Source organism: Conger conger, chromosome 7 (genome assembly GCF_963514075.1).
Source record: "Conger conger chromosome 7, fConCon1.1, whole genome shotgun sequence".
NCBI classification, from domain to species: Eukaryota; Metazoa; Chordata; class Actinopteri; order Anguilliformes; family Congridae; genus Conger; species Conger conger.
In genome coordinates, this window is record NC_083766.1 from 18,601,679 (window position 1) to 18,623,725 (window position 22,047).

Consider the following 22,047-nt stretch of genomic DNA (forward strand, 5'->3'; position numbering starts at 1 on the left):
TAATGATTCAATGGAATCAACCAATTACCAATAACCAATAACCAATTTAATGGGATTAAAAATAGATAGATAGATGGCCAATGGGATTCCGTTGGATAGATGGCCAATGGGATTAACAAGAACAAGAGACGACTAATATCTGATTGGGAAGACTGCGGTTCCTTCATTTTTGACAAAACAATAATATGGTGACTGTTGTAAACATTGTCTTTTTTCTTCTAAACCGTTTCCCTAAAATATATTTCTGAAAACATTTCAGGGGAAAAATAAGCATATTTCATATTTGATATGGTAATGCCTAGTTTGAAAGTTTGATCCGAGTTTGTGCACTGCAAGGCTCTTGTTTGCATGAATTCTTTTTTTTTTACATGTTCTCTTAAATAACTTGTTTTAAGAGTTTTAAGCGATTTCAAAATGTTTGTACGAGTGTTTCTTGCACGAGGCCCATTGTTCTCTTCCCCAACATGACCTATTGTAATTTGAAGTTCCGAAATGTGTAGCCAAAGGTATATTTCCTTACAATTCTGTTTGTTCTCCCTTTCAGTGCATGTACTGTGTGGTGAGCAAGCTCAAAGGAAGTTATCTCAGGCACTGCACACGCCTGGGTATGGCCGCTGCTGTGGATCCAGACATGAATACAAATACTGCAGGATATAGGCTACATTTAGGTGGTGTAAATGTACAACACCCAAATGTACAACACCTGGTCTATGACTGGAAGGGTGGTGAGGTAAATATTTAAGGACAGTGAAGAAATCCAAGCATCCCAATTTCTGACCGCTGCATGAATTCATTGACATGGACATCATTTCCATCAATTTTGGATCAACCTAGATGCTATATTTCAGGTTTGCACTTAAAAGTTAGACCTCTTGGCTTCTCAGATCTAATCACTAATGTAATAACTTGTTTTCAACCAGACTTTATTATGTCTGGTCTAATGTACACCATCACAAAATAACCCTGTTAACAATAAAAGTCATGGCTTGAAAAAAGGCTTTACCAACTGACTTAAAAACCACCAGTATTTACATGTACAAATAATAAGTCTATCAATATGACAGTTGCATGTAGACTAACAAAATCTAGTAGCAGAAATCAGCTGAATTTGATAAATATATGGATTTCCTGGATGCATAATGCCATGCTGATGCATATAATTGGATTAGCTCAATATAATATTTGTACATCTATTATTTCTTAAACATTTTGAGACAACAGTTGAATAAGCCACAAATACCAAATGTTTCAATACATAGACTTCAGATATTGAATTAAATATATAAGACTTATGATTTTGTTGGTTATGATGATGGTTATTCGTTCATTAAGAGCAGTCATTATCTTAAAATCTCCATTTGTTCATTTGCAATGTCTTCCAAATGTATGGAAATTGGAAATTTAAAATTGTTATTTTTGCTATACCTGTATTGAAGGCATGTGGACTTGTTAACAAAATATGAATATGAAAGAAAATATAATCAGCTTTTATTTCATGGTACACACATAGGCAGATGTTTCACCACAGAAACAGCTGTTTTTGTGTTGTGACTCCCCATTTTCAGCTGTGTAAAAATATATGATAATGAATCACAGGTGGTAGCTGTGACCTTCAGCATTAATTGTTCAGATAGAGAAGAGCATTGAGTGTCTCGTCTCATCTCAGGAGATTGCATTTGTAAGTCAGGGTATACACCATCCTGAAGACCAGAGAACTAACTACAACAACAGAACACATCTATAAGCTGAGATAACAGAATTAGCATTGAGAAGGATAGCACGGGAAACAAAAGGAACCACCAGAGGAAATAAACACCATACTGGATGGCCAAGGAAGGCAACTGTAGTTAATGATGGACGAATCCAAAATCCTGTGAAAAAAACATAAAACAATGGTCAGTGACATCGGCAGCAGTCTCCAGGGGATAGTGGTGGAAATATCAAAAGCCACTGTACACAGAAGACTTTGAGAGCATGATTATAGAGGCTACACTGCAAGATGCAAGCCTCTTATCAGCAGGAAGAATCAAACAGCCGGCTTACAATTCAACAAAAAATACAGACGAGCCAGACGAGTTATGGAACAAAGTTTTATGGACAGATATAGCATAAACCTTTACCTAAACAATGGAAAGTGTTGAGAAAGTAAGGAACAGCCCATGATCCAAAGCTTACCACCTCATCTGTGAAATATGGAGGAGGTAGTGTCATGGACTGGGCATGCATCGCTGCTTCTGGAACAGGCTCACTCATCTTTATTGATTATGTAATGGGGAATGGCAGCAGTAGGACGAATTTGGAAGTGTACAGACAGATTTTGTCTGACTATGCACAGAGAGATTCCTCCAACCTAATTGGCCAGTGCTTCATCCTCCATGCAGGAGGACACTGACCCCAAACACTGCATAGCCGAGTCATTCATCAGTGGGAAAAGTGACAAGTTTTGGACTGACCAAGTCGGTCATCTGATTTAAATTCAACAAGAATTTTGGAAATGATTAACAGGTGGAATCCTGACAGCAACTGAAACATAAAGTAATTACATTGAATAAGTCAATTGAGTCAAAAGCAGGCACATTCAGAAACTATGAATAAAATGTGAATTTTGTTATCTTCTCTACTGAACAGACATGGACTACAACCGATTAATGATGCAAAGCTTGTGGAGCTAGTTTGATCAGACAACTCAAAAAGTGCCACCCCTTCAGATGATGCTTACATCTAATGGGAGAGGCTATATAAAGCACCAACCTTACCTGTTTAGGCCCTTGCTCATTTTCCGCACTCTGCCATGCTACGCTGCCTGCTAGCTGCTACCGCATCTGCCCTGATGCAATCAAAATGCAATGTTTGTAGCCACTCCCTGTTTCAGCAGGCTTTACAACAGGGAGTGATGAGAGGCAGAGCCGATGCAAAAGTTTGCATTAACATTAAACCTCAATAAATATTGCTTAATTCTGTTGTCTGACTGAACTAACTGAAAATTCTACCAATAAAATATATATTGATCTTAGCCTAAATGATGTGAAGGCATCCCCACTCGAGAGTGAGAGAAAACAGGCACATAGAGGAATTGAATTATTAGGCCTCTTGACTTTCAGAATTCAGCAATATTTGGAAATTACATTAATGACTTGACTGCACAATCAACAAACTAGTCTAGCAAACAGTTTTATACAGCAAACAATGTTATATAATATGTAAAAAATGATGAATGTGGATTTGCAACATGCCGGCACGGATGCAGTGGGTAGCACTGCTGCCTCACAGCAAGGAGGTCCTGGGTTCGAATCCCCGTTGGCCGGGGCCTCTCTGTGCGGAGTTTGCATGTTCTCCCCGTGTCTGCGTGGATTTCCTCCGGGTACTCCGGTTTCCTCCCACAGTCCAAAGACATGCAGGTTAGGCTGATTGGAGAGTCTAAATTGCCCGTAGGTATGAGTGTGTGAGTGAATGGTGTGTGTGCCCTGCGATGGACTGGCGACCTGTCCAGGGTGTTTTCCTGCCTTTCGCCCAATGTATGCTGGGATAGGCTCCAGCCCCCCTGCGACCCTGATCAGGATAAGCGGGTTCAGATAATGGATGGATGGATGGATGGAACCGCAACATTTCAACCTCAGGGAATGGGAACACAATGGAAAGAAATACGTAAATGCCTCACCAAGTGGTTACCAATGGCCTTAAATAATGAATAAAATGAGCTTTTAAAAGGAATTGTAAAGCCCATGCATTTTATTTGCCAGGGATCAGTGATGAAATCTCAGCATAGTACTCAGCAGACAGGAGGGAAGAGAGGCGCCAATCTGCCTGCTCCCTCGGGTTAGATTTGGTGCCTTCCCAAAATTCCTTCCAGTTTGTTGTCAGAACAATTATCTGTTCAACGGCACATGCTGACTTTTAGCATCCTCCCACATACAGGGCTTCACTTATGTGGTTAATTTACACGCACACACACACAGGCACACATGCACACATGCACGCACACACTCACACATACAGAGTTTCACTCATGTGGTTCATTTACACGCACACACACATGCACGCGGACACACACGCGCACACACACACACATGCACACACACACTCACATACACACACGCACACATGCACGCACACACACACACACACACACACATACAAGGTTCTCATGTGGCTCATTTACACGCACGTACACATGCATGCACACACACACACGCACACACACACATACATGCACACACTCACACACACGCACACACATGCACACACACACACACACACACACACAAACACATACATGCACACACATACACACTCACACACATGCAAGCACACGCTAACACACACACACATGCATGCACACACACACACGCACACACACATACATGCACACACTCACACACATGCACACACATGCACACACACACACACAAACACATACATGCACACACATACACACACACACATGCAAGCACACACTAACACACACACACATGCACGCACACACTCACAAACACACACACACACACACACACACACCCTCACACATGCACAAGTTAAATTTGAAGCATTGCTGTAGACCTTTCATGTCATCATAGTGCCAGAAGGTAAAGTCATTTATAAAGAACACCCTCCGGGCTCCTGCGGTGTAGGTGAAATCTCTGCCGGATCGATGAAATGCCAGTATCCTTGTTTGTGAGTTGGTACATGATGGCCCTTATATTACGACTGCAGTCACTGGTATTTAACATACTCTGCCTCCCCTACTGGCTGGCGCATGTTGTTAAGATGTCATGCCTAAAACAGCCACATGCAGGCACTATCAAACACCACTGTAGCATCCTCAGTGGAAGGTCCCCGTACCCAAACAGGATCCACTTTCGCTTATACCCAATTCACACATTATAAGACACTTCCTTTTGATGGATGTAGTCTGCTCATAGTATGCATACTCACAATGACACATAAAATAGCAATGGAAGATGAGTTTGAATGAACAAACATCAATCAATTCCAGTCCAGACTGGACTTCTGTGTGCCAATAATGTATCCCTTGTTTTGCTCACTGCCTTCATAAACGTATGTCATCATATACTTTTTTGGTGCAAAATATGTTGGCGGAAATACAGTGACTAATATGAATGAGAAGTGTATCAAAGGAAAATATCATGGTAAGCATTACCTGAGGAACACAAGCCGGTTAACTGATAGACTACACTGGGGAAAAAAACCTTTCTGATTTTAAGCAATGAGGTTTGGTTAGGTTAGGATTAGGTAAATTCTGTGCACTTTGATGTCACTATCTAAGTGCCACCCTCCTGCTTGTTTTTTTTTCTCATCCAGTTGAGATTGCTCACAGGATATCCTGAAGCAGCCTTCTACTTATCAAAGTCACAGGGCTTAGATTGTATTTATGAGCCATGACTTTTGGCTGCTGTGTTTTTGGTGTTCCGTGCATCTTTATAAGATTTAGGCTACTAAAGTCCTGTTTGATCCTAATTATGCATTAATCATTTGATTAGAAATATTTACACATGATCTTTTGGCAGATGCTGTCATGATAAAACAGAATAGCTGATGAGTTTTTGTAAGAATTTAAAAAGAATTTAAAGAATTAAAGAATTCTCTTTAGCAAATACTTGCTGATATTTCTATTACAGATTATTTTTGTAGTATTTTCCATCATTCCCATAGGTTCTGATATTATTTTATGCAATTGTGTTATTGTGTAAGATTTTTAGATAAACTTGTGAACTTGGAATTGTAAGGTTCGTTCTGCGTTTTGAGCTATTGAGCTTCAAAGCTTTCATATCACACATGGCAAAAAACTAAATGCAAGGAAGCTCTTCATAGACCAAAATGTCAGAAACCGCAAAAGTTCTCTGTGGATATACAAAATGGAAATCCTAACAAATTGTCCTATAAATGACATATTTATGACATTAACTAATTTTTGTCAAAAATGTCAGTTAGACCCTTATGATGCTCAGGTCTCGGTAGTGTACTCCAATATATCACATAGATGCCATAGTGAAGCCACTGAAATCTCTACAAAAGCAAAAAACAATAAACAATAAAACAGCAGCGTGAAGTAGGCCTACTATCAGAACCAATAGGAAAATACTACAAAAATAACACCCAGGTTGGAAAAAAATGATTTATCCTTTAATATATGCAGCTCTGTAGCGGTAGCGATGTTTTGATAGTACAAGGTTGTGCTTTACAAACTGGTAAAATTCATCCAACATTTGAAGTAATCACCAGTTTTCTTTGGTGGGCATTTGTGTTTAATCATCTCTGTAGGCTGAGGAAAACAGCAGTTTTTGAAATTTGTTCACAACCACCATGTGTCATTAAAGCATTTTTAGCGGTCTTCTTCAGAACGCTTCCAGTAAATTGTTAGGATGATGCCACAAATGCACAGCGGTCTCAGAAATGTATTTTGAAAATGTTTTTGATCTCCTTCTGCAAGCACTTTTGCCTGTCTACAGGTCTCCTAGCAACGGCAAACAAAGGCAGGACACATTTGGAGATTCCCGGGGTGCGGCTGGTCAGCCCATGCCTTTGATCTTGGACTGGAGAAATAGCTGAGTGGGCACCGAACCCCCCACCCCCCCAAAACGATTTGAAACAGCCTAATCTTCATCTGTCCCAAGAATCGAGCACCCATGCAAATGAACCCGAGAAACGCTTTATTGACATTGTTCAACCTCAATATAGATTTTCCTTGATATTGAAATATCTTTTTGGGGACCAAAAGATGTACTGTGCGAACCCATGAAAAAATGTAATTAACAAGAGAGAACATATTCATTATTTTTAATATAACCCAACTCACTCCACCCCGACCCCCAATGTTTCATAATTACTGACAGTCTCCCCCCCACTTCATGTCCTTTCCTCCAATGACACTGTGGGTGCCAGGAACGCAATGAATAAATGGCATTACCATTTATTTTCAGGGTCATGGAGTGCCCAGAGATTCACTTCATTCTGAATTTCTTATGAATCTAGGCCTTGGTGAAACATTTTTTTTTTTTTACATTTAGATACTAAAGCCTATAAAAGGCCACGTAATTGGCCTACTTTATTTGTTGAAATGATAGGAAGTAATAGTAATCAAAACTAAAGGGCTGTTTTTTATCTTTTCATTGCAAAAACAGATATGTGTAAATTGAAATCAGTACGATTTTCAATATCAATGACTTTCAATATAATTTAATTTAATTACAATTTCTTGACTTCACACTTGAAATGCTAGTGTTTTTTCTTCTCTATAGAAACCCAGTTTGGCATGTTAAGCAATTCAATTTGCCATGAACAAAGGTTTAGGTAGGTGGCGCGTATCAAATTGACGTCCGCATTAATGACCGCACCCAGGGTTTCCCAGCAGAACATTGCCCAGAGCATCACACTCCCTCCACCGGCTTGTCTTCTTCCCACAGTGCATCCTGGTCCTTCTCTACCTGCCGTCCACATGATGTAAAAGAAAACAGGTCTCATCGGACCAGACAACCTTCTTCCATTGGCCAAGGTCAATTTCTGATGCTCTCTTTCCCATTGTAGGCGCTTTCAATGGTGGACAGGGGTTAGCATAGGCCCTCTGGTATGTGGCTGCACAGCACCATATGCAGCAGGGTGTGATGAACTGTGTGTTGTGACACGTTCCTCCTGTAACCATCATTAACATTTTCTGCTACTTTGCCATAGTAGCCCTTCTGTTGGTTCGGACCAGACGGGGGAGCCTTTGTTGCCCTCGCACACCGATGAGCCTTGGGTGTCCAAAACCCTGGTTTGTGGTTTGTTCCTCCTCGGACCCAGCTGTCCGGCCTTCATGATTTTGGCCCTTGTCAAAGTCTTTTATTTCTTCTTTAAAGCACCTTGTGCACTATGCTTGAAAGGGGCTGTATTATCATTATTATGCCAATCTAAAAAAAAAAATCTCTGGCATGAAAAACATATAGAGGTATTCAAAATGACTCTAATGTGTGATGCATTAGATGTGTGATGTGTGATGCATCCTTCAGAAAAGCCCCTTTCTACATACATTCAGCTGCAGAATTGGCACCCTTGATAAAAATAAAGAAAAAGGCCTACATATAATAACACAGATAATAATGTACTTATATTTTATGTTCAAACATATGGGGAAATTATATACTTTTACTTCAATGCATTTATTGTTACGTTTCAATGTTTTTTATTAAGTAGCCCCAGTTTTTCTGAAAACCATAGCAGTGAAAATGAACGCAATTATTGTAAATAAAATTGCCTATAACATTTTACATAATTTAGTTTATCTCCGTCTAAAAGAACAGTACAGTATATTGTGTCATTCCATCACTTCCTGTTTCACTAGAGTATATAAATTAGGTAACAAACATGCAAAATCCCTTTGCCATCAATCAGCATGGGAAAAGAAGAGAAGCAAAAGAAAACCAAGCATCTTGAGTTTAGCAAACCTCTCTAGAATTATGAGAATATTGTGGCCAAAATTGAACTTTTTTGCCATATGCACAATAAACAAGTTTGGCAGCAAAAGAGGTAAGTATCCAAGAGAAGAACCTCATACCTATTGTCAAATATGGAGGTGGATCATTGATGTTTTGAGGACGTTTTTCTGCCAGTGGTCCAGGGGCAATATTAAAGATCAATGGCATAATAAATTCAACAAAGTAGCAGGAAATGTTGGCATAAAATCTGGACAATAACTCACAACATCATCAACTACACACAAACGGTGAAAAGTGAAAACAACATCCATGTTCTGCAAAGGCCATCTCAGTCTCCAGACTTTCACCATGTGTATGAGGTGCAAAACATGCTGATGCTGTATCTGACCACAGCATATTTGTCAAATCATAATTTAAATGAAGTTTGACAAACTCCATGCTGATCATGCTTTTACATGTCAGATACAGCATCAGCATCTTTGGCATCGAAACAGAGATGCATACAAGGAGATGCACCACATACCCACAGTAAAATATGATGGTAGGTCATTCTTGTTTTGTGGCTGTTCCAGAGGTCCAGGAGCACTGGTTAAGGTCAATGACACAATTGATTCCACCAAGTATCAGGGAATTTTGGCTGGCAATCTGGCTGCCTCTGCCAGAAGGCTGAGACTTGGCTGTAAGGGGACTTTCCAGCCAGACAATGCCCCAAACCGTACCTCAAAATCCACACAGAAATGGTTCTGTGTCGACGAAATCAATGTTCTGCAATGGGCATCAGGAATCAGTTTCTATCTTCTATCCTATCTCCACACTTTCCTCTTTCTATAACCATGGTACATGTTAATACTTGTCTCATCTGTCTATAAGACCTTTTACGAGAACTCTACAGTTTTAAATGTACTTTTTAGCACAAATTTACATTACTCATTTTTTCAGATTTCCTGCACTCAAAAAAGTGGTATAGAATTGGCTTAATAGAATTATGGTCAGTTGTCACATGTGTGAATGCAACTGATTAAGTACATATCTACTACTTAGATTAGTAGTAGTGTTTAAAAAAAACAAAAACATCTGCACAGGATCAGCTATTTAAATAAATGTTTTGGCTTTGTCTTTAATACTACACAAAGGCTGCACACATGCTTACACAGCCCCTCTTTCTTAGAGAAAAGATGGCTTGTATACAGAAGGCATGGGGGTGGGGAGGGGTTGATCATTCCTCCCATTGGGGCACAAATCAGCTTCCTAAAAATGTCTGTATTTGGATCCACACATTTTATTTCTGAAATGGTAAAATCTGTTCAGGGACCCTAAGATCTTTAGACTGTCAGGGGTGTCATTGGCAGAGAGAAAAGTGAAACTGCATACCCACCCCCAGTCCTTCTGTAAATGCCTGGCCTGTTCCAGGTGGGAGTATGTTTTGATGTGACTGCCAGTAGTTGTGTCCCAAGTGAAACACCGTCCCATTCTTAGATCTTTACTTTAAATTTCCCCTCAACCATGTACCACTTCAGTATCATCATTCCTTCCCCTCCCTGCAATGAACGTTTGCAATGAATGCTCAGTTAAAAAGGCACAGAATCTTAGGCCTGTTAAACCTTGTCTGACTTTAATGGTAATGAACTTTTCCCAAATATATGGATGAACTGCAGTTTGATTTTGACTTGAGTCCAGGCCTTTGTTGTCAGTGGAAAGGATTAATGTTGTTCCAGTGCCACATTGGTTCCTGTTAAATACAATAAATTAAGCTATTCGACAGAACAGAGCATTCTTGCTTGTTTATATGTCCATATTTATTGAATGTGATTGAGCCTCTTCCCCAGGTTTAGCTGGACCTGCTTGAAACATAACATTGTTGATTGTGAGGTGAAACAATACCCAATACATTGATGAAACAGTAATGAGTGGTCATTTGTTGTATGTTCAACAACTACAGACATGCCGAGGAAGAGGCCATGGATGAGTGGTATATACCTTTTAATGTATTTTAGATGATTAGATGATTTCTTACTTCCTGCCATTTCTCTTTGCCAAAGATGCAGAGCCACAATGTTCATTAAAAACGGGCACCTCTCCACCTCTGTTTGACGCTGATCCAAAGATTTATGTTGGTAATGAAATAGTGATGAAAATGAAAGCATTGAATACTGAAGACAAAATACATTATGCTTTAATGTATTATAATACATTCTAATAAGAATATAATTCCTGTACTTATGCTTTTCATGCAGATCCTTGTACAGTACACAGCAGTTCCCCACACAGGCCATTTCAGTTCAATGTATCAACAGTCCCAACATGCCTTAGGAAATACTGAGCCATACAGAGTACTGTACCTTATTTTCCTGTGAATTAACATGACTCCTGTAATCTTTTATGAGCTTGGTGTTTATTTTAATGCATCTTATTTTACTGATTATACCTTTTTTAATGACTACTTCTGTATTCCTTGTCATTTGAGTGCTTTATATGTCTTGCAATTATCAATAATGGCATGGAGAGCTTCCTGTGGAAAAACCAATAAGAGCTAATTATCAAGAAATACATGGAGAGGTTTGTGAGGTAATTTGATAAGATTTACTCTAAATAAAAGCATGTCATCTGTGATTAGAGAAATGTGTTTGCAGGGAGTTTCCTGACTGAATACTGGGGATTTTCACACACAAGCAGCAGATAATGGTGAAGTAACACCATTTCCTGGTCAATTATGAGTAAATTAAGTATTTAAATGCTTTCTCATGAATAATTCCAACACTTGTTTTGCGTTAATGGTGACTAATTTACTTGTGAAATTATATTTCAGTGGTACGAATGGTTGTTCAGATGGCAAAAAGCACCTCGGCGGATACACCAAGCAATTATACCTCTGTCTTTATAGAACCCATCCCTGCAAAGGCATTGACTTCGGCATGTGCATAGTATATCCTAACAAAACTTCATCTGACAGTTCATATTCTTATTGACTTCTTCCAAAGAATTGATTTCACACTCCAGTCAGATATTGCTGAGAGGTAATTCTAGGCAAACATAGTGATCATGTTTCAGATACTTGTCTTAGGTGCCCTTTACAAGAAATATTCTCTCTGAACTTTCCCTTCCTTTTCAGCGTTATATAGCTGTTAAATATTCTGACCAGAATCTGCTCATAAAATCATACGTGACTGCAAACCCATCCCTGTTCCTCTTTTGCTGGCAACTATATATTTATATATATATTTTAAAATAATTTCCAAAATTCCATAAGACTCCTGATGGATTCTGGTAAAACCCTGACCACATTGAAGAATAGTTTTAGTGAAGAATATTGTTTTTAGTTTCACATCATGCATATGTTGTGTGCTTGATGATATTATTGAATGATAACCTATGCTGCAAGTTAGTCATATAGTCAGTCATATCTATACATGAACCTTTTTTCATTCTGTAGCTGTGTAGTTATACAGCTACAGAATGGAAAAAGGTTCATGACAAGTAAATTGCAGAAAGGTTAAAAACTAGTAAATCATGGGTATTTTGCCTAGTTCTATCCATGCCTAATATAATTAACATAATAAGTTAATCATTTGAGACTCATCAAACTTTTCCAGGATATTTGCCCGATGTGTCAGCAGTGATCGATACCAGAACCCAATACCTCCAATGCCTTCACAGTATTGTGCAGTCAAGATTATGCACGTTCAGACTGACCACCTTGTGAGACCCCACAGAAATGTCCGGACCAATGAGCTGTATTATACACAGAAGGGGAGGAGTAGCCCACAAACTGTTTCCAAAGAGGCTGTGGGAAATGCGATGCAGCAAAGCACCTGATAGGTTTAATCTGGCTGTCAAAGACTGGTCAGGTGACCCTTTAAATCTGCGTGCCAGTGTAATGGCGTCCATGGCAAACAATAGCCGCCACCCTAGAGTGACTGAATTTTCCAGTACACATTTAAGTTCTCAATCAGAGACTCATCTAGGAATCCAGTAAATTAAAGCAGCATTAAGGTAAGGGCATCTGTTCAATGCCTAAATGTTATTTTGTTTTCCTATTCTTAATATGCAGGATTCTCTGTTGGAATTCATATGCAGTTGAAATTGCACTTCCCTCTATGGTCTTTCAGCGCACTTATCCCTGGTTATGGGTATGCACTTTGCACTTTGTTGTACGTCGCTCTGGATAAGAGCGTCTGCCAAATACCATTAATGTAATATTTGCTGGGAAACAGGAGTTAAATGGACTGCATTTACATAGTGCTTTTATTCAAAGCGTTTTCAATTGATGCCTCTCATTCACACACACTCACACACCAACGGCGATAGGCTACCATGCAAGTTACCAATTAGTCGGGAGCAATTGGGGGTAAGGCGTCTTGCTCAGGGACACTTTTACACACCCAGGGCAGGGGAACAAACTGGCAACTGACTGCCAGATGACCGCTCTTACCTTCTGAGATAATGTCACCAGTGAAGTTAGTGTTAGTGAAGTTGAAAAAATATTCGCTTCTGTGTTTCACAAGGAGTTTCACAAATGAGAGCCAGACCCTGCACAATTAGCATAGTCAAACATAAAATATGCTACAGTAGACAATGTGTTCTGTACACAAACATGCACATAAACCATATAAAATATGGTATGCCCAATGTAAGAAGATTACTAATTTATCAGTGATATATTATTGTCTTCACTGTAAATGGTAACTAAGTAATAATATATTGATATATGAGACAGTTTTCTCTGTTTCATCTGTTCCTTGCATTACTCTGATATCAGATGAGTGAGCAGACAGTCTCAAGCCGCGCACTACACATGGAACCAGCAGGACTTAAAAGTCATGCCACATCACATCAATGACCTTTAGGATTGCATTGCAGGGTGCTCGAACACAGATCCAGATCAAAGTGCCTTTGATTCCTTGTTTTCATTTGTTTTTACCTAGATTCTTACCAAAGCCAGTTCTGCAGATGACAAAAGAAGAAAATGTAAACAGCTCAGTATTTTCTCATGTTGACCTTACCAGTAAAAAAGTTTTTCATACTCTTCTGCTTCACAGAGTACCGGTCAACCTTAGTTCATTTTTAACATAGCCAATACCTGGCCACCTCAAAGGTGTAGGGTTAATTAGGTGTAGGGAACATCATTTCAACAACTATTATATTTGACTGTTCTGAAGTCCACAGAGCTCTTCTCCACACCTTTGTAAATTACAGATATTGGGACTTTAAAGCAACATTATAACACAAGGGGTAACTTACTCGAACAACCTTGTCTCAGTTCAGTCTTTATTTCAGAGGAGCTCTTCCTATTACATTGAACTTTCTCCCCATCTGTTTAAAATAAAAGTAAAATGGCACATAATTCAAAACAGATCTGTCTAATGTGTACCTTAACTGTGTAATATCTACAATGTAATCCATAACATGTCTGTGTTGTTAAAGGAGCCACTCATTCTCAATAAACCTCTTGAGGTCTCTTTTGTCTTCCTTGTGCAGTGCCTCATGACTTTTTCTTTTTATGCCTTGTGCTAAACAAATAAAATGAACATTGAGTCATTCATAAAAAAGTGATTTATATAAATCCACCACAATGAAGGCATGTCTTGCATAGAACATGTCTATGAAACATTAAAATTATGTAAAAATGTAGTAGATCGATATTGTATTGATATGTATTGTTTTTAACTGGTTCTCTCAGTTATGTGTTAAGGAAACTGACCAGAACCACTCCAAGACACCAAGATGTACTAAATAACAGGCTTTATGTCCAGCAAATAGGGAAATACAGGTTAGCAGTAATCGTGGTCAAGTCCAGGCAAGGGATCAAGGTCCAAGCAACCAGAGCAATGCGGAGAAGGCAGGGCCATGTCCAGGAAGAGGCAGAGGTCGGAGCAGAAACAAAAAGAAATGAGAGGTTACACAGGGTTTAACATGAGACACATGGAACACAGGGTGGATGTGGTGTAGGGGAGGTGGAAGGTTCAAACGGACAACAGAGGGGCTGATAACATGGGAGATGAGGACTGGGCCAATGAAATGGGAAGCAAGCTTACGACAAGGGGTCTGGAGAGGGATGTCCCAGGATAAGAGCCAGACTTTTTGGCTAACTGCGTAACAAAGTGCAGGGCATCAATGATGGTCGGCCTGGCTCTTCATCCCAGAGATGTGGCCTAATAGGGTGTTCTCTGGAAATAGGGTGTTTCCAGGCTCTGGAAACTGCAACCTGGAACTACAGAGGGAGTTTCATGGGGACCATGGAGGCAGAACATTTGCATCACCAGAAGTTTAGCTGTCTCCTTGGTGGAGGGGAGTGTGGGAAACACCACAAAATGTACTGCCTTGGAAAAGTGGTCCATGAGGATAAGGACAACTGTGTTCCCCACTGAAGCAGGTAATCCTGTCACAAAGTCCAATGTGATGTGGGACCTGGGACAATGAGGCACAGATGGATTGGAGAAGGCCACTGGGGTGTTGGTTGCTTATTTTGGTGTTGGCACACTGTTGCAAGCTGCAACAAATTCGGCAGTGTCCTCATCATAGTGGCCCACCAGAACTGACGGGATAGCTGGAAGAAAGCACCAGCTCTGGACGTCCCTTCTCCTCAGGCAGGGCGTGAAGACGGGAGAAGGCGTCGGACTTGATATTCTTAGATCCCGGTTAATAGGATAGGATGACGTGGAGGACCACTGGGATTGATGCAGATTAAGCCTTCAAGCAGAGTGGAGGTACTCCAAGGTTCCGGTGATCAGTCAACACAAGGAATTGGACGGAGGCTCCCTCTGGGGTGTGGGGTGTGAGCCAGGCACGGTCCACTTGCATGGGTTCCAGAAGAGAAGACAGCTCTGTGGGTAATGGACGACGGGGTTGGCAAGGAGCAGAAGGAGATTGAGAGACTCAGCGCTGGGTCCATCGGTCTGACCGTTGTTCCTGCAGACGAGTGTCAACTCTGATAGCGAGGTCCACTAGCCCATCTAGGTCTTGGGGGAGGTCACACGTGGTCAGTTCATCCTGAATATTTCCTGATAGAGCATGCAGGAAAGCTTCCTCATACCCTTCTTTGTTCCACTCAGCCGATGCCGCCAATGTCCGGAACTCAGAGACCGATTGCTCTTCTCGAAGGAGGCACTGGAGTTGTCATGCTGCCGAGTGACCAACTGAGGTCCGGTCAAAAACCTTCTTCATCTCGGCGGAGAAGGACAGAAAGGTTGCAGTGGCCAGCTCACCTGTCTCTCAGAATGCTGTTCCCTAGGCATGAGCCTTCCCATCAAGCAGGGTGATAACGTAGGTGACTTTGGACCCTTGGAGAGGAATGAAGCTCGAAAAACATTGAATACTGAGCGAGGAAGACATGGCAGGAACCGTGTTCTCCAGAGTACCGGTCAGGCGGTAATAGGCATGGTTCCGGAACCCCTCGGGGGGCATCAATGAACTGAACCTGGAGTACGGTGGCACTGGCCACTTGGGTGGTGGTCGCAGGGTCTCGGGCCAGCAGAATCATGGATGCCATCTGCTCAGATATGTTCTGTACTGACTGTGGAAGTGACTGCAGCTCTGTTTCATGCTGTCCCAGCCGAATGCCCTGGAACCGAGGTGCCACATAAGCCTGTTGTGGGTCTCCTGGTTCCATAGTGGCCAGATCGTTCTGTTAAGAAAACCAATCTGAACCTCTCGCAAACACCAAGATGTAGTAAATAACAAGCTTTAATCCAAGTACACGGAAACAGGTAAATGTCCAGCAAACAGGGCAATACGGGTAAGTAGTAATCATGGTCAAGCGATGGGTACAGGGGTAAAAGGGCTGGCGTAGGGCTTGGATGGAGACGGATAAGTTGAGCAGGAGGGCTGGAGCTGGACAGGACAGAGACAGGACTCAGAGACAGAAACTCAGGCAACAGGTAAGGAAAAGGCAGGAATAAACTCTGGAAAGTACAGGACACAAGCACGAATGCAGAGCACAAGAGGTTCTGGCACAGGACAAAGAAACAGGTAGGTTTAAATACAACACTAATGACGAGACAACGAGAAACGGGTGAGACGATTACCACTGTGGAAACACATATCAGGTGTGAGGGGCGTGGACAAGGTAATCTGGAAAAGAGAAAACGTGAAAGAATACAAACATAGAAAGTACAAAGAAGCGGAGAAAGCAGGCAATGAGGCAGAGGCACAGAATGTGACAGTTATGTTTCTTATTATTATATTCAAAGAAGCCATAATAGGCAAAAAGGAAAATAGAAAAAACTGATGAAAAAAAACAAATGGAACTTCAAACAAGACCCAAATTTACACTGGTTTAGCAACTGGTGAGGGGATATCTCTCAAAAGTGTCATTCCTCTTTTACTATAAGATAAAAATTTATCAATTTGACCCAAACTGAACATTTTGAAGCCATGTGAAAGAGACCTTGATCTGAACAGAGCTGGCTGCAATTTCTAGTTACATCCCAAAAAACGTTGTTCACTGAGTTTGGCCCTTACGGCTGGTGGTAGAAATTATTCTAGTTTGGCACTTGCCCTAGGTCCTGACCCTGCGTGTGTCTGACATTGTCATGTGAGCTTCAGACTTGGCCACTGAATGGTGGTATGACTCATGGACTAGTCCTAGTTCATCCCCCACTCCCTCTCCCCTTGGTTCCCCTCCCTCCTATCTTTGGCTGGATCAGTGGCCTGGAGCCGCTGAAGCAGAAGGCCTGGGCCGTCATGAAAGGCCCCCCTGCCTGTGCCCTGGCTAAGGTCACATATCATGACTGCCCCCCCATGTGGACACTGCCACTGTATGGAGCTTCCTCATACCCTCCCCACCCCTCACCCCCACTACTTGGATCAGAGGTCAACTCCATCAGCACCCCTTGGGTCAGCAATGCACTCCACAACAAAGTTATTACTCTACTGTGTCTGTTTTAAGAAATATGTTGTGGGATTGACAGTTTTATATCCACCTCTGTGCATCTGGTTTAATAAAATTAAATTCATGTTTGTTAAGTGTAGTTTAATTCAGTGTAGTGTGTGAAATAAATCAATAGTTGTATTTAATATACATATAATGTCATACATTGTGCAACTGTGAAGTAAAAACTAGGGGCCAGATTTACATACATGAAACTCACAGCGCAAAATGCGGTTTGACGAGGGTATGTTGCCATGGTCACAGTCCCAATATGTATGTAAAAAACCCTCAAATTAAAGCTAAAAGTCTGCACTTTAACATCATAGTTATTGTTTTATTTCACATTCAATGTGCTGGAGTGCAGAGCCAAAACAACAAAAATGTGTCACTGTCCAATTACTTATGGACTGCACTGTATAAGCTGTGTATACTGCTAAAAGATTAATATTACACTACTGAACTCACCTCTAATAACAACTTCTGCAGTGTTATAGTATCAACGTATGCAAAAACGACCAATTAGGGGTACTTTTTAGCCTCTATTTTTTAACACAATGGGAGTTTACAGTCTCACTGGTCTTCATTCGAAATATATTCCTGTTGAAGGCCATTTGGTATTGTACATATAAATCCCACAAAAGCAGGAAAGAGTCAGAGTGGGTGTGTCTTACCAGAATGCACCACCCGGTGAGTTTTTGAACAGAACCACACTGAGCTAGAAATGCAGTCAGAGTCTCATGCAGTCTGGTTGTCACTGGCACTGCAAATATAATCCTGCTCATTTGTATAATTGCATTTAAAACCAGACCTGATGATGCATTCTGTTTAGACACATGGACTTTTCACACATCATGCTCAGCGAGATCATAATTTTAATATTCTATTTCTTTATTCGACTCAACATGAAATAACAGTCTAAGATCCCTGTCAGAAATATGATATTTTCCCCCAATTGCTTTGGTAGTTGGTTTTCAAGAGAACAGTAATTTTCTATCCTTATGGCAGTGTGTTCTGGTATTCATTTCATTGACCAACAGTTATGCCTCATGAGATGTCATATCCATTAAGAGTCCGTGTAATTGCTCAAACTCCCTTCCCCCACTCTGCATATTAACCAGAAAATCTAGTTATTCTACACCTCTTTTAAAGTTTGTTAATGATAAGCTCTGAGGTTTGAAGCAAAAATGAATTAAAAAATGAATTCCTTTTCCCTGAGTGAAAATATGGGTGTTTTTTGCTCATGTCATCTTTAAATGTAGTCAGGTTACATTTTTGTTTGTCCTTTTTGAAGAAATAACTTTAATTACAATTCCCTACAAAGAGCAATGACCCAGTATGTCCTGAAATCATTGTGCAAAGGACTGGAGTGGAGAGAAGAAAGAGGGGGAGGTAGAGGAGGGTCTGATGAATTTGGCAGCAGTGCCGAAGGGGTGACAGATGGAGTGAAGTCTGTGGATCTGGCGTTGCTCACATGGTGTTAAAATGTTCCCCGCGCACATTCCAACAAATCCAACCAGGAGGCTGCTGTGCGCTGCACCACTCCCTCCATCTGAATGGATCACAGGCCCTCTTCCCATTTCCTAAATATTCAGTCTCAATGGAAAAATGTGTCGGTACCTTGGTAATGAATCTATACATATTAATATGTGCATTACTGAGTGCATTTGGAACGATTAAGGGGCCCGATAGCCTATAACTCCAAGGGTAAGGGAATGAGAAGTAAACAAGCCTTAATGGTCAAAATGGAAGACGGGAAAGCCAACAAAGTGGAAATCAAGTGTATGAAAGTCATACTAAAAACAATGCCAGTTGGGCCCAACCATATGTAATAATTCTAGTTGTTAAAATATGCATAAATGGCACGGTCTCATTATGGTTTGCACAACTTGAATTCTTCACTCCTGATGCTATAATACTATCATACTGTAAGTCGCTCTGGATAAGGCAAAATTGTAAATTGTAATTGTGTAATTGTGCATGCCTTAATGCTGGCCAGTAATGCATAACTGTGAATTACAGGTACAAATGAAAGAGTCTGATGAAGGCAGCACACATCACTTTGGACATTCATATTTGTTGGGCGAAGGTGTAGAATGGAGAGAAGGTGACATCAGTAGAGTCAGGAGATGACTGAAGAGCTCTGAAGAATGAAAAGTGAACATAAAGGACCGGCAGCAGACTGAGACACCATACAGTGTGTGGATGATTTGACAGGTTTACTATATAGGATATGGCTTATATATATAAATATGATTAATGTTTCCATTTATGTAAGTATGTTCACAACATTAAAAATATGCAGTGTGTCTGACTCATTGCTGATGTCAGATGTGTCCCCTTAGTTCACCTTGGCCAGTGTGTCAGTGTGTCTGAGCAGGGTGTCAGTCATTCATTTCACCTCACAGTGGCATGCTTTGCTTGAGAAAGTGTGCTGTGCATGCCATACGCACACAGCTCATTCCAACGACAAAAATGGCTGAAAACTGTACATCTGTCAGGAGCAGAGCAATTTTACTAGTGTGTCAGGTCTCTTTGAACTGAGTATGAGCCATCATATTGCAGATATTTATAGATATTTGTATCTATAAAATGCATCACATGTGTATCAAAGCATGTTACACAGGACACAATTTTAAATGTTAAAGCCAAAGATAATGATACCATAGTCACACTGTTGATGATATTGATATTATGAATTACTCTTCCAAGCACAGAGTGAATGTGTCGGGCTGTTTCAGTTCTCTCCCAAGAGCTGCTCTTCGCCTTCTGTTTGTAGGCTAGTGGCACTCTAATGAATGACTCAACTGGGAATATGTTCAGCCACAAAAGGTCAAAGGAACTACAATTTGTAAAAACTTAGTAAATTATAAAAAAGAACAAACTGTACAAATTACTTCTTTTAAAGTTTTTTTCTATGTTGTGCTGTAAAAATTAAGACCATTGACATTCTTGGCAAGTATGTTTGCCAGGCAACCACACAGACCCTGGCATACCCTTTGCATTCACTGTACAATCCATTTAAATCACAGAATTTTACTGCAGCAATTGGGACCCTGATCAAGAGCACAACAGTGATCTCCCATCTGGGAAATCAAAGTAACGCTGTAGAGCCCAGGCCCTGTAGCAGGTCCTTGTATTGCTTACCCTGCTACTCATTGTTCAGCACTATGCTGGGAACATTTTACTTGTGGTGACAGATGGGAACCAAAGACTTATTTTGGAGCGTAGCCACAAATGTTTTTGTAATAGCCTAATTACATCCCCACAATGCACCTCAAATAAGCCTTTAATTCATCAAACGTGATACCATACAAAATTCCTTTGTAAAGAATGTACCCCATAGAAGCCTGTGGAAGCTAGGACTGGGTCAGAGGCATGTGCCGCTGCAAACTGCCAACAGGTAAAGAAGAGTTGTTTGTTCATTACGCAGTTCAAGCATTAGCATCATTCCAAAACGGTTGAAAACTTCCTGTTTATACTTTCTGCGAATGCCTGTGAAGGTAAGGTACCCTGTGTGTGATATTGACATATTTTTGATTTTGAAGATCCCACCAATTTGGCCCGGCGAGATCTCCGTTCCCCAACCACCAGATGACACGCTGTCTCCATCCTGTGTGTTCACAGCTCCCAGTTTTGATACCTGTCTGTACTGGCCCCATAACATCCCAACGTGGCCAGAACAGCAGAATTGTATGACACAGACTCCTTACCCCCCCTTATACCTTTTTGTTCTGTTCTTTTATGCTTTGAAAATGTCTGCACCTCCAGATAGTTTCACATCATCACATCTCAACATAACACATCTGTCACTGATCAATTCTGTGGAATTAATTGTTATTAGCAAGCTATCACTAGGTATCATCACTTCCTCAGTTTAGAATAGGACCTCATGGCACACCATCATGCCTTTAAATGATGCAGTGATGTTTTTGGCCAGGACAACTCAGTGCCTGCATGCAGTGTGTTGCGATGGTAATTGCGTCCTGATTCTCATCACACCTGAACATCAACAGCTATAAAACTCACCTTGATTTCTTGAATAGTCGATTGTTGTTTGCCACCTCCTTATTCCACCTGGTTTTCTTGGCTGTGATTCTTTGCCTCTGCCCTTTGCCAGCATGGAAGTTTCTGTAAGGAGGTGCAGAGCATGTAACGTAGATTGGAGCGCCTGGATGTAGCCAAAGGTCAGTGTTTTCATGTTTGTATGGTCAAAACCTTTTGAACAGAAAAGACGCATTATTCAGGTGTGTTCAACTGCTTCCTTACTGCAAGTATAAGACTGCCAAGTCATGCACAGTGGTCTGCCCCTTCTCCAAATTACAGAAATATTAAAGGCAAACTGTAGTCACGTTTGCAACCCAAAAGCCATTATTCACAAGAAAATTAGGAATTTAATATCATCGCCTGTACTTACAACCTTTGTTTTAATGGGTGCTTTACTTTAAAAAAAAAAATACTTAAAAAAAAATTACAATAGCCTGCAAACTTGTCAAACCTGTGCAGAGAATGTAGCCTACTGCAAACACTATTAATTAAATTATTTGTGGTAGGCAACTTTCAATGAAATCATTCAACACAACAAAATATTTATGGTGTAACACTACCCAGTAGCTTCGCTGATGAGGTGTGGAATAACTGGATGCTGGCTGTAACATTCACACATTGACGGCATCAAATGAGTGAGTAAACAAAGTGCTGTTCATGGGGATAGATTTTTATGAACCTCACATTATAGCTAGCTAGCAATAATGC

General features: G+C 40.7%; 1 long non-coding RNA gene across 1 annotated transcript; it reads right to left on the minus strand.

Moving 5' to 3' along the window:
- Positions 1-1,471: 1,471 nt before the first annotated feature.
- Positions 1,472-21,424, minus strand: LOC133132273 (uncharacterized). Its single transcript, XR_009709103.1, has 2 exons — positions 21,322-21,424; positions 1,472-1,871 (listed from the first exon to the last, which is right to left on the minus strand). It is a non-coding gene; the product is annotated as an uncharacterized LOC133132273 (long non-coding RNA).
- Between the last annotated feature and the right edge of the window lie 623 nt (positions 21,425-22,047).